The sequence below is a fragment of the Pimephales promelas genome, chromosome 19 (genome assembly GCF_988280905.1).
Source record: "Pimephales promelas chromosome 19, fPimPro1.hap1.1, whole genome shotgun sequence".
NCBI lineage: Eukaryota > Metazoa > Chordata > Actinopteri > Cypriniformes > Leuciscidae > Pimephales > Pimephales promelas.
In genome coordinates, this window is record NC_142787.1 from 24,524,801 (window position 1) to 24,538,754 (window position 13,954).

The window sequence follows — 13,954 nt, forward strand, 5'->3', positions numbered from 1 at the left end:
CCTGCGGAGATTTGTAGCTTATACACAGTGTGGCGTCTTGATTGAAAGTGATAGTTCAAAGTACCGACTGGTTACAAAGTTACATATGTGTTGTCGAAACTGAAGCGGGCGTGTCAAATGTGGGGTTTCTGGTCATTTCTGTTAACTTTGACGCGATAAAGTCAGGAATTGCTTTTTGCTGCGGGTCTCTCGTGCGGGGGAAGCGGGATGTTTCTCTTCCTTACATAAACTGAATTTGTTTCACCAGCAATTTAGCTGCGGTAAACATAGTACCAGATACATAGATGTTATCACTATATTAGCAGCCTTTTGGAGAGCGGAACATAAACTGACCTTTATTGAACGCAAAGCTGCGTTCTGAAATAGACTAACAGCTTCTGTTCCAATGGATTATTGTTATGGGTTTGTTGATCTTTTTTTTTTCGTTAAGTGACATTGTTCTTGTTTGTGGTTCTCGAATCATATTTTATTATTTGCAGTCTTTTTGAGTCCTTGCGAGTTTGCAAGTCATTGAATGGATTGTGAAAAGATACAGTTGCTTCTGCATCACGGACCGCGATGCATCGGCTTCACGCAGCTCGCATAAGCCTGGGAATAAGTTCCTTTAAGTTTAAGGAATAGCCTAAGTTTAAGAATACGGATGAACGTCGTTTGTTCATCACCTTATGTTTTACTTTTAAAGGGACAATTCTCCTAAGATTTAAAATAGTCGTCATTTGCTGTTCCTCATGTTCTTTCAAATCCGTCTTCTGCGGAACACAAAAGGAGATGTTAGGCAGAATGACTTCCTCAGTCACCATTCACTTTTATTATATGGAATAAGATGCAATGAAAGTGAATGGTGACCGGCTGTCAGTCTAACATTTTTGCGTCTTTTTTTTTTGCCCCACGGCAGAAAGATAGTCATACAGCGTTAGGACTCCACATGGAACAACATGAGGGCGAATAAATTACAGAAATGTCATTTGTGTATGAACTGTCCCTTTAAGTGAGAGTAGCGCATTTGAGTGTGACCGCTTGCTCTATGGGTGCATCCGCGCGCTGTTTCTCTGTAGCCTTCTGTTCTCATTTCTCTCGATATATACAAACTTTAGGGGCTGTGGTTAAAACAAACAAATCACATTTTGGAAAACATTAGAATGATTCGTATGGTCTTCTTTGCTTAGGGGATGTTTTGTTGCTCGTGGGACTGCCAATTTCCTCCGTCATTCAACGCAGTCTCTAACAGACTGACCTTTTATTTACCCGCTCTTAAATTTTATCCGCTTTCTTTATAGAATAGCCTTCTATTCTTTATTGAAGAGGGTGATTGTAGGCTATTCATTCTTGTCAACAGAATTCGTAGTGTTCAAACGTAGTCAACAAGTGCAGGTCTCTTTGCTTGGAAAAATAACATCTTGGTCGATACTCGTGCTGTTCTGCTCAGAAGCCGTAGTTTTGTCCCTTAGCGACAATTGTAACTTAGGCGCTCGTATGCAGTGTATAGATGCAGTCTATGACTTTATCCCTCCGGATAACGACGCTCAGACAACAAACCTGCTTTTCACTTTTGTAGGAGAAATAGTCCGTGCAAAAATCACATCGTGTCAAAACAAGAGACTTTCTTTTCCCATACCTTTCTGTATGCGTTACGTTGCTGTGCTTGGTGCCAGCGATAGAGAGATAGGCTATATCATGAAAAACCGGATTTCTTATCAAGTTTCTTGATTTCCTCATAGAATGGTTTTTGCGCAATAGACAAATTATTATAGCGATCTTGCAATCATTCTGAAATCGACATGCTACAATATCATCTATTATTTGATCTGTCACCACTTGTCTTTTAGTGTCATGTGATGAGTAATACCGTTATTTCTGCAAACCTTTTGTGGATAGTCTATCATTACTTGATCAACTGTGTGTAGGTGGCAGTCAGTATTTCTAATAAAAACTGGCATATTACGTGGAGGGCATATCTATGCTCATTAAACAGTTGACTCTTGCCTAAATGTATAACAGTTTTATTGTGTTTACATGACTGGAGCAAAATATTATGATATGACAAGGGTTTGAACTATGTGTGGATTAGCACCCTCAGTGCTAGAGAAAACAAACTTTGTCTAATTATACTTTTGACTTGAACCCTTATAATTACTTATAATGTGGCTACTAGCATTTCTAGCTAACCATCACTGTTCCTTCCAAACTTGCTCAAAATCTCAATCAATTTACTCTTACTACCCCCCATGACTCTTTAAATGATTGGAGTGTCTTCTGTGCCCATTGTTTGAAGGCTTTAAGCATTGTTTAATTCTTCTTTTGTGTCTCCACACAATGTCTTTGAATGCAAAGGACAGAGGTTTATGCTTAACAGCCCTGCTTTGACAATAGTCTCAAATTTCAAGGAATCCCTCAGTTTTCCATTAGCCAGTGATACTGCTTTCAAATGAGATGAACGTTTAGTACACAACATATAGCACATATAATTTGTTTAGGGCCTGCAGCAAACAAGTATATGGGAATAGAGAAAAGCCAAGCAGCAGCAGCTTAACCAGGTTGCTGTTATTAGACGTTTCTTCCCATTTGAAGTGTCTATTATTTGTTTTGCTCCACTTGGCTGTCAGACTAATACCTTACAGAGTGAAAATGAAAATGGCTGGGGGAGAAGCTAATCCACATAAGAATATTTTGAGGATTAAGGCTGGAATCTGCCATGCCCGCCTCGCTATTGATTGGTTGCTTTGCTCTGTAAAAATGACAGCGCAAGGAGAGACTAGAGCTCTCTTAATTCTTTCAGTTTGGGCTATATAGAGAGATTACTGGTGTTATTGGTAATGTTTTTGTTGTACGTGTGTGAGTGGATGACAGACATTCTTATGCTGGCGTATATTTCTATTTAGGACTGTCAAACGATTAATCGCGATTAATCGCATCCAAAATAAAAGTTTGTGTTTACATAATATTTGTGGGTGCACTGTGTATAATTATTTTGTATATATATATATACACACACATGCATGTATATTTAAGAAAAAAATATTATTTACGTATAAAATATTTATATATAATATAAATTAAATATAAATCTATATACATAAAAATATTTCTTAAATATATACAAGCTTGTATTTATATATCTAAAATAATTATACACAGTGCGCCCACATATATGTAAACACAAACTTTTATTTTGGATGCGATTAATCGTTTGACAGCCCTATTTCTATTATAACATTTTGCTCGGTTGCTAAGTTTATGGCATGGCTCAATTATTTGGGGACTGAAAATGAAATGCTGTGCGTGTCATGATTAGAAAATCAGTGAGAGATTTTTGAAACTTGTCGTTTGGATTTGATGTTTTGAATTGGAGAAAAATACTTTAAGCAAAGGTCAGGTTAGGTGCCTCACTAAACACCACTTTGACAGACGTGATGATAATGATTGATGAGTCAAGATGCTGAAAGCAATCCAAAACTCAACCACTAGATGATCAATGAACTCATTGACTTTGACAAAGACAAAAGCCCCTATTGAAACCCATTGTGAAAATAGCTCATGAATTAAATTATGTAGATATTTCAGTAAATAAAGGCAGTTGTGTCTTGATTAAAATTCTGTAACATTCCCTTGTTTCTGCACAACGGAGACCACTAAGGCAAAAAACATTTTGACCAGCATATGAGTTGTTTGATCCTAATTTCTTATAAATTGCTCTTTGTTTGGGTGAACTATCCAACAAGGATGCTTTATTGTGCAGAAGCCAAACTGGGATGCTTCTTTGCTGAGTAAGAGAATCCACAAGAATTCATTGTCATGCAATCAGCCGCTCCATGTATCACCCAAAAGACTATCAGACAAAACGTGCTTTAAAGAAATGCTTCACTGATTTGAATTGCATTTTAGTAGTTCTCAGACAGTTCATTTCTCAGTTCTCCAACATCAGACAAGTTTTTATTAATTCATATTTGAATCTAGCCTACATTATCACTCAGATAAACAGATTATATTAAATATTACTTTTACATATTTATGTATTATTTGTTTCCTTTAATTTTAGAGAGAGACACAAAAGGCCATTTATTTCAATCATTGAGTTGTTTCATTGAATATTATTTATAATTTGTCATTATGCAGTTGCACCTTGACGCTTGGTGGAAGCTGAGACCGTTTTGTAACGCTCGGTGTGACTGCGAAATTGTTTTGCTCGTGAACCAAAGGGTCAAATTGTGAAACACCGTACCAACGCAACTTCCCACATCCCATCCTTTGTTGGAGAGCTGCTGATGATGGAGCAGTTTAACACATCATTATATTGCAGCTCACACTGAGCAAGTTCTCATTAAATAGAGATTACTAGCACCCATTAGCATTACCAAGACCAATTCACTCACTCAGATGTCTTGTGTATAAGGTTAATCGCTGCTCTTTTCTCAAAAAATTATCTATTTCCCATCAAGAGACAGGAGATATGTACTGTACATGTTGTCATAAATAAGGTCCCTTGGGAAGCACATCCATTTATTTTCTAGCTGTACAAATAAGGATTTTAGTGCTCTCTGATAAGCACCAATGAGTTTTTCATCTTGCAGTACACGTGAAGATAAAAGATGACTCTTTGGTTCAGAAATCACAGTCAAATGCTTGGAGGTTGATCTGTTCATAGTTCGGAAATCTCAAGACGCTGGATTACATATTTAGTCCATGCAGCAAGAATTGAACTTGTTGGATCCATTGAAGATGTTAAACGGCTTGGAAGTTGTTGGCTCTTCTTTCTGTATAACAATTTGTTCTTTGATAGTTCTCTTTGTTCACAGCTTGTATTGTTCAGAGCTTTTTGTAGCTTCAAGTCGCAGCATGCAGACAAAAAGATAAATGTGCTCGCAATCTTTTGGAGTTTCAGTCCATTCATTACAGCTTATGTACAAGTGCTTGGCTAGCCTTTTTTTTACGCTTGTCATTTTATTGTGGTCTGACATTGAATCATTGGGTACATTACAATTTGTATCTCACTCCCCTTTTCATCTACTTATTTAAGATTGCCGGGGCTTTAGATCAGCACGGCTGACACTCATCATTCTATCCCCTTCACACTACCTTAGGGTTTATTAATATTATTTTATCAGGTCACACTTGAAGAGCAAATGTGAAATGCAGTGCATACAGGCAATGTTTGTTTTACAATGTAAAAATGTAGCCATTTGTACTGGCTCCTCTGACCTATGTCAAAAGGATTCGTTTTTCCTAATAAAACAAAATAGGTCAGGCTGTAATCTTTGTGTCTGGTGAAATGCTGTACGGTGGCCCGCTGGTGTGATCTGCGATTCATCTAACCACACAGCAAGAATTCCTCAGTACTCTGGAAGTGGCATGTCTTGGATCAACATCAGATTAAAAATGTTTGTATTTGCTAACTTGCCACAGGGATCTTAGTTTTTATGTCAGTATCAAAGGCAGGTTGGAATTGCATTTAACATTTATTAATGATCTGGATTCCCTTGAAACATTTTAGGAGAATTGATTGTTTTTTAGCACATATTGCACAAACAAATATAGAGGTATTTGTCCATGGCAGGGAAATGAACAAAATTGTGTTAAATAGGTGGTTGTTGGACTATTGTGACTGATCCCTAGAATATAGTCAGTAATCACAGACTGTTTACAGTTAGGGGCTTTGTACAAAAGAGCTAGACAGATGGGTGTATGCTTGTGCAGAGAACCAGTATTGCATATCTGCATAGTATTGCAATCAGTGGCGTAGCAAGTCACTCCCGGGCCCATATGCCAAAAATATTTGTATGAGCTTCCTTAGACCCCGCCCCTACATTGAAGATACATTTATAGCCAAGCACCAAATGCAGGTAGATTTTCCGTTTGGCGAGTAAATCTAAAAGGCTATCCGCCCTACTGGCGGATGAATGGTCATACCAAAATAGATATGTGATATGTTTATTATTACAATTGTATTTAATAATGTTATAAAATATCTGGTAAGATGGCTATAGACATGATGGAGTTGTTTTGTTTGTAGTGTTGTGGAAGCGCTGGAAACAAGTCTTTGTTGGATCTCCCCACTAACCTCTCACGGTGTTTTAATTTGGCGCGGTCATGTAGCGTCATTTTAAAAAAATGATGGCGTAGTTCTAAGGCAACTGCAGGGTGCAAAAAATAATAAATGCGGACAAGAAATTATGGAGAAACAGGAAATTTCTGCACATGACATGCATAAACAGATATATTTATCGTGGCCATGAATTAAAATGAATTCTCTCGTTTTAATTTTTTTATTTTAGGTTCCCCTGGGGGCGGTCCCCAATCCACCCGGGCCCATTTGCCTAGATGCTGTGCCATTGATTATGGCAAATATAAACCAATTGAAGGAAAAACTACAAAACATGGATAGTATTGAAAAATACATGGTTACTCTTATCATCTTATGCATTAAAACAGTGTTGTAAAATAATCTATTCGTCTTTAATAAGGAATAGCAGACACTGAGCCCCAAATGCATGTAATCATGTGTTTTTATGCACTCCCCGGCCTGAACAGATATTCAGTAATCCGGTCACTCAGAGCACATTGATGGACTCGCAATAGTGTTTGGGAATAAGCTGCTTTCAGTCATTTTTTTTCATCCACTGATGTCCCCGTCAGATTTGTCCATCAGCAAAGACATGTTATTGTGCTTTTTACATAAAGAAGAGACTCCAGGCCTAGGGAGATTTAGTTTATTTCAGCATAGCATTCCCAGGGTGTCCTTTAGAGCAGGAATGAACTGTCCATTTGCTGCATTCAAGTTATTGCTGAGCTTCTTATGAAGTTTCTTTGTGTGCTCTGTGACCACTTTAGAATCAAGTGTCACCTTTAATGTGTGAATATTTGGGCTGTGGTTATGAGGGTAGTTATGTTCATTTCACAGTGATGCTCGAGTACTGAATCGGTGCACAAGTCAGATCTGCAAATTGGAATGTAGAAATGTTCAGGCTGTGTTTGATCACAGCACAAACATACAGTCTTTTGATAAGGACACAAAGACTTATTATCACGCGTTCGATTTTTATAATAATAATAATATTTTTTATTTATATAGCGCCTTTCCCAAGCTCAAGGACGTTTCAAAAAATGTTCTTTTGTACAGTACAAAAAAACAATCAGTTCACACATGAATGGACAATAGACATTTGCCCAGTCCGAGCGATTGCAGTTGTATATCGCATTACAAGTTTAGTTGATTTGACTGACAGCAATATTTTGATAGCTTACTTTTTCGGCTTTTTTATCGTTCAAATTTGGCTAAGTGGTTAATAACATTTTCTGTGGTGTAACAAACTCAGAGTCAAAACACGCACTTAATTTTGACTTTACAGGGACTTTAAACAAATCTATTTCATTGAGATATTAGTATTAGTATTGTTGATATCGGTGGTACTGGACTTCATCCATAAAAAAATATGCCATTAAACAAATATTTAATTTTTTTATGTTATTTTGACTTTTTACATTAATTTAGAGATTATATGGGAAATTATTACAATATAAAAATATATGAAAAACTTTCAGATTAGTTGTGATTAATTATGGAATTTTATTTATTGAATTTATTGATTGACAGCAATATTAAAAATATATTCAAATTGTAATGTAATCCAATTTACGGTACACAGTACGGTACGGTACTGTATAACTACATTATTTTACTGTTTGTAATTTAATACACTGTTGCCTATATCTACAGTATGTATTTAATACAATCTTGGTAAATAAAATACTTTTGAGTTTTGATCAAAACTTTTCAAAAATAATGAAAGAAAAATAATAATTTACCGACCCTAACTTTTAAATGGTATATTTACAGCTTAAAATATCAGTTTTTTGTATGTCATCGGTTTAACTAGACTTTCAAATATCCGGTCACCAATGTTGTCTCGCATGAAGATTTGTTTAATCATCTTTATTTCCTAGGATGTCTAATCCTCTAATTTACGGATTCTTAAATACTCGATACGATTCTGTGATAAGTGTGATGAAATAAAGGATAGTAGCTTGCCTTGGGGTCTTAAAGGCTCATGCAATGGACTTGCAACCATCCTCATGTGTGCTTATGCCATGTAGACAAAATCTTCCCAATCTGGATTTTTTAATCCTGTTATTTTAGGGGTTCTTCTTTTGTTCCCCTACTGTGCTGACAACAGACATATTTGGGCTTCAGACAAGAGCTTAGTTAAAGAAGCCATCTGGCTTCTTTTTTTTTTTTCTTCGGTTCAGACAGTCACCCCTGAACAGTAACAAGACAGAAGGTCACAGATAGGATGACAAGCTACCCTTTCTGGGTTGAGAAAAGAGGAAATTGTTGTATCATTGGAAGATTTTGGTGCAGGGCATACAAATTCGAATCAGATGAATATAAAGCAGATATAGAGACAGAGAGGGGATAACGATGAAATGAAAGTTTGAAGAGGTATTGGAACATTTGGCTTCCCTTCCCAGTGGTATTCTAAAGCAGTTGGGATGGTTGTCCACAAAGCAAGTGGTGGTTGATGACAAAAATGCGATCTCCATACAAATGCCATATTTTAATTCCACAGGGTCTCGTTTCACAGCTTGAAAATTATGCAGTATAAGTAAGTGATGTGCTGCGCTCATTATTGTGTTCTGCAAATTGTGGCTGTGAAGTGTTTGGCCTTGTGTACATTGTTGTGAAAGGGGCTGGTGGGGGACTCGACAATGTTTTTCTTGGATCATCTACCTTCTCTTCAAGCGCAACTGTCTGCCAAATGCTGAGCCTGTGCACACTGAATATTATTGCAGATCTTTGAGATTCCTCCCACATTTCTTTGAAATTTTCCTAAAAAAGCTCGCTCAGTTGGCAGTTTTGTCTTCATGTTGATTTATTTTTCATGGAAGGTTAAAGTCATATATTCAGTTAAACGTTAAATTTTTTTTGTCACTATGGATTCACTAGTACTTTTCCAGCATAATTAGACTCATTTTTGTGTTTTTTGTGGATATGAAGAGTTCAGATGCAAAAGCCTCTAAGTGCCATTTGAAATTTTCTTCTAGAATGATTGTATATTTAAGATAAGTGATTTCACTTAAATGGCAATGATAATTACCTATTAATTGTTATTTAAGTGAAATTACTGAACTTAAATATACAAGTTTGATAAAAATCATCATTAAAGAAGAAAATTTCAAATGGCATTTAGAGGCTTTTGCATCTGAACTCTTCATATAAATGTAATTTCAACTGTGCTGTGTGTTTTGACGTGTAACGTTTATGTGCATCCATGGCTCATCGAATGTGGTCTAATAAGAGTGGTCTAATGACTCCGTTAGATTATCAGCCTTTAGTGGCAGCACGAAAAGTGCGACGCAGCCACAAGTTCATGATATATATGTCTATTTCAGCCTCAAAATAGGGCCCCTGCTGTAATATCAGTCACACTAATAGATAATTCATGCTTCGATACCCTCGCCTGCACAACCGCAATCCCGAGAGAGCAGGCACCTTACCTCGCTCATTCCTTTGAAGTTTGCTCTATCAAACTTCCAGGGCTGTGCTACAATCAGGACCCCATGGAAACACAGAGATTATGGTGGAGCTCGGCTTGTCTTTTGAGAATAATCAGCTGAACCTGTGGGGAGGGAGGCCTGTAATTTTCTTCTAAACACTGTCAATCACAAAAAAGGCAGTGTGGTCCCCAGTTCTCTCTGAGTGATGCATGCATAAATGAGTCGGGAATGTCTGTTGCTTTTGAGGCAAAATTTTATTCATAAATGTGCCTGTTGCTGTTTTTTTTTTATCCCTTCTTCGGTCTAGTCTGCACTTCAATTAGGATTCACTGTATCGGTGCCATGTTGTTTGGTGGCATGTACCCGCATCATTCTGTTCCAATTTGGATCTAATTGGTCTAATTAAATCTAATGACTTCCTTTATAATTCCATGGACCTATTTAAGGGCCATGATAAAGTGCTAAGAGTGGGGCGTTCGTGTAGTCTCTAATGGGGAGCGATAGTGCACTGGATGAGGTGGATACTTTGTACTACCCTGATTCTGTTCGAGTTTTGTTACGCTCACATGGTTTTTCGTGCAGTATAATGTATGTTCAGTGTCATCACTTGTTTAGGCAGTCCAAATAAATGTGCTTCAGTCTTGTATCAACCAATAAACCCTTGCAGAGTGCCTATTTAGGTCCTGCAATGTCATTTCCAGCAAAAAGAAGTTTATGAATCATTAAAATCACCCACTTAGTGCACTTTTCGTTAATTGGTAAATAATGCACCCACTTATTCATGTTTTCTTAGCAGATGGCAAGAGGGAAGAACGAGTGTCTAGAAAGCTGGAAATGAACCCTGCAGATCCATTGAAGTTTTATTACAGATTTCTTAGTTTCTGTGTAATGAGATAATATTTAAGTGTAGGATCGAAATGATTCAGAACCAGTTAAATTTTTGTTTTAAACAAAAATCACTGGAATCTAACAATTTTCATTGTACTCGTATTCATAAATGGTTCTTCAACATCTGAATTATTCGGAAAGAAAACACCAAAATTTGTTGGTGGTTTCTCCTGTACAGCTCTTGAATCCTAGTGCAAGAAGTATGCTTCCTTTTGAGCTTGCAATCTGAATGAAAAGTGATGAGACCACTGCATTTTGTGTATGTAATTCATTCAGAAATGAAAAATCTGTCCAAACCTGCATTAATTTCTTCTTCAGTAGAATACAAAAGAAGATATAAAATGCTTTTTTTGTTCCATAAATTGAAAATCAGCAGGGTCCGAACAAACCTTTGCGATGTTCTTCAAAATAAATTGTCAAACATTTGGAACACCATTAAGGTTGAAGAATTGCATGAGTTTAATCAAATTTTTTCCCCTTGTTTTTTTAAAGATGGGTTGTCATTAATAATAGTCAAGCTTTTTATGCATGGGGTTGCCAGATGTCAAGAGTTGAAATCCCCCAATCAGAGGTTTCCTCTCAAAATTGAAAAAAAAATACATAAATAAATAAAATCTGCCCAGTGTTTGCAACTGGGCAAATATGTGCACACTCTCCCTAGACTGTAGAAAAAAAGAGCAGAGGATATGAAAACACAGAAAAGCATGCATGCTGGAGTTTAGTGATATCATGTGTGTTATACAGCCAATCTATGTTTCTTCACAAGGCCACTTGTGCTGCTACTAGATCTGCAATCAAACATTCTGAATGATGAACTGTAATCAATCCAAACAGGGCTCTTGACCATATTGTTTGTGACTGATTGCGGAATAAATGCAAGTCTCTTTTTTTGTTGTTTACTAATTTTATGAATCAGGAACCTAGCTAAGTTAAAAATGCGCAAAATAAACCATGCTAACGAGTTGACATTCCTTGATTTGTGCTTGAACGTGGAATCTAAAATTTAAAAATAAATTTCTCATGACAAAAAAAAAAAAAAAATCATGCTCTGTAATCAAGATAACAATTTAAATAATTGTGATAGTCATTTCAATAATTGTGCATAATGGTTACAATTATGATTTTTATCAATTATTGTAACCATAATTATTATTTACATTTATGTTCTCTGACAAAATTATTTGTCTGATCTTTCTCTTATAATGCTGAAAATGACGAATAATTTAAATTGCTGAAAAACAGACATCTGCCTGATAGACATATTTGTTTACTTATTCTCTAGGCATATGCTGCAAAATTGTTGTCATTTTTGCTGTAGTCTTCATTTTCTTCAAAGTTGTTTCATCTGAAACAAAAGCCTGATGAGGGTTTGGTATAAAAGAGTATAATGTGACTCATTGTGCTGTTAAATTCAGTGGTATGCATAGAACACGAGAACTAACTTGTCCTTGTTTAATTAATAATGGATAGCAGCTCAAACTTCTGGATTATCCAAACACTCAAGGGCATTGTTTCATAAATACAGGCCTGATGAGTTCAGTTGTTTAGCAGCCACTAATTAATTTCAAAGTTTATCAAACAGCGGACAGTGTACATATTCATTAACTTGGCCTTGGCATCTCACAATGCCTGCCACAAAAACCCTCATGAAGAACTTATTACCAAAAATCATCTTCATGTTCTTTCATAGAAATAATTACCTTTCCGCTCGCAATCAGAGAAAAGAATGGTAGAATACATTTTGAATGTATTCACAGCAAATCAGTGTTGGGGCAGACACAGTTTTCAAGTGATACACACTATACACACTAGATTTCGTTAGTGACACTTAAGTTTATGCACCGTTGTGCAACTGAAACTCCAATAGGGATGGCCGTTAAAATGGACACGCTCTACACAACTGCAGGGAAATTACCTGAATGTCCTGTGGAGAATCAATAAAGAGTTAAATCTCAGCTTATAGGTTGCCTCAACAGAGCCAAAACATGCTCCACCTTTTGCCCTTAGGTTAGCCGTAAGAGGCTGGATTGTTGATTGTGCATAGATTTCCTGCCCTTGTTTAGCTTTTGCACAGTCCAGCATAAAGTGTCCTCAAAGCATTCAGGGGCTTGGCGACGTTTCAGAAGATTAAAGGTTGTACAGCCTTAAGAACCAAATCGATGCGTTCTCCTTGCTTCGAGATTGACTGCATATTGATTCACTGGGAACAGGAAGTGAAGTGATAAACAATGCTGTGATAAAAAATAAACTCAACACAGGGAATGTAGTAATCTCACAAGGGTGCCCTTTTAACCGCATATAAAGCCAGTACCCGACCCACCCTCTGAGAGTTTCTTTGCTTTTTGCCTCATCAGATATTCCCGCTGCATGCTGTTGTTTTTGTTACTGTAGATATTTTACTGTAGGATCGTTTGAGTTGCGTCATTAGTGATAAAACATTACAGACAGGACGTTTTGCTCATTAAATGTATGTTGTGGACAATTAAAGGCTTTGCAGCTCTGATTTTCAGACATGGATGGAAATAATGAGACACAACGGTGGCCACCGTCTCCCTCAGTCGTGCTTTCAACTAAACAATTCCTTTTTTTTTCTGAAGAGGGCACATATGCGGGCACACTGAATACCAAGTGGTTGATATTTACCAATGAACATGACATACAACACTGGCTCACTTTGTCATTAGCCCTCTGTCATTCCCAGTGAGTCTGGGCAGGTGCTAATCAGCATGCTAATTGTAATATTGTGTCTTTTTAGCTCTGGCCGAGGAGCCAGGGGCCAGACTCAGAGCCCCGCTGGATTGAATGCATTGTGACGTCTGGCATTCTCACTCATTAACACGATTGTTTTCCAGGTTTCGGCATTTAACGAGGCACTTACAGCAATTCTGTGGCTGAACATCGACCAAACGAAGCCTTCTGGGGGCCTGGCTCTCCAGTCTGGCACACCCAACATCCGCGCTGGGAGTCTGAGGGATTGGTGCTGGCTTTAATTCTGCTTTAACCCCCTCTTATCTGTGCATGAGGAGCTCTGCTCTGATCCACCCTGTCAGAGAACAAGATGTCAAGCTTTGAGTGTTTTCCTAGCCTTATCTGTGATGTTGGAAGATCATTTCAGTGGAAAATGAGCTTAGTGAAGATATAAGCCTCACAGTAATTTGCTTATGCTATCCTATTGTTTTTCTTTCTTTTTTGCAGCTATCAGATAAAAGCTACGGTACGCAAGCGAAAAATTTGCAATCGGTCATCTCGTATACCTAAGGGTTAAATTGAAATGGCTGGAAAAGAGGGCTGCTTATATTTTCAAGCTGCCTCTCAGCATGGTCCGAGGATTGTTGTATCCTATCGCTCTGCTCTTGAAGCGCTTGACATTTCTTTAAATGTTTGTCACAATTTCAGAAGGTCATTCTTCATGTGCTTATCATGTGCTTAAGTGATTGGGACAGCTTTATAATGTCATACATCCTCAGATAGTAAAAGAATGGCCTACTATGCTTTTATAGAAAGTAGTCACAACAGGCATTTACATGTGCAAGCCTCAGATAGCACACGTATAGTGGGACAACACCTGTGAAAGAAC

At 37.3% G+C, this 13,954-nt stretch overlaps 1 protein-coding gene across 8 annotated transcripts in view; it reads left to right on the forward strand.

Annotated features, from left to right (window-relative positions):
* cadm1a (cell adhesion molecule 1a) overlaps nt 1-13,954 on the forward strand; it is a 257,858-nt gene that overhangs the window by 232 nt on the left and 243,672 nt on the right. The gene's annotated exons all lie outside the window — the stretch shown is intronic.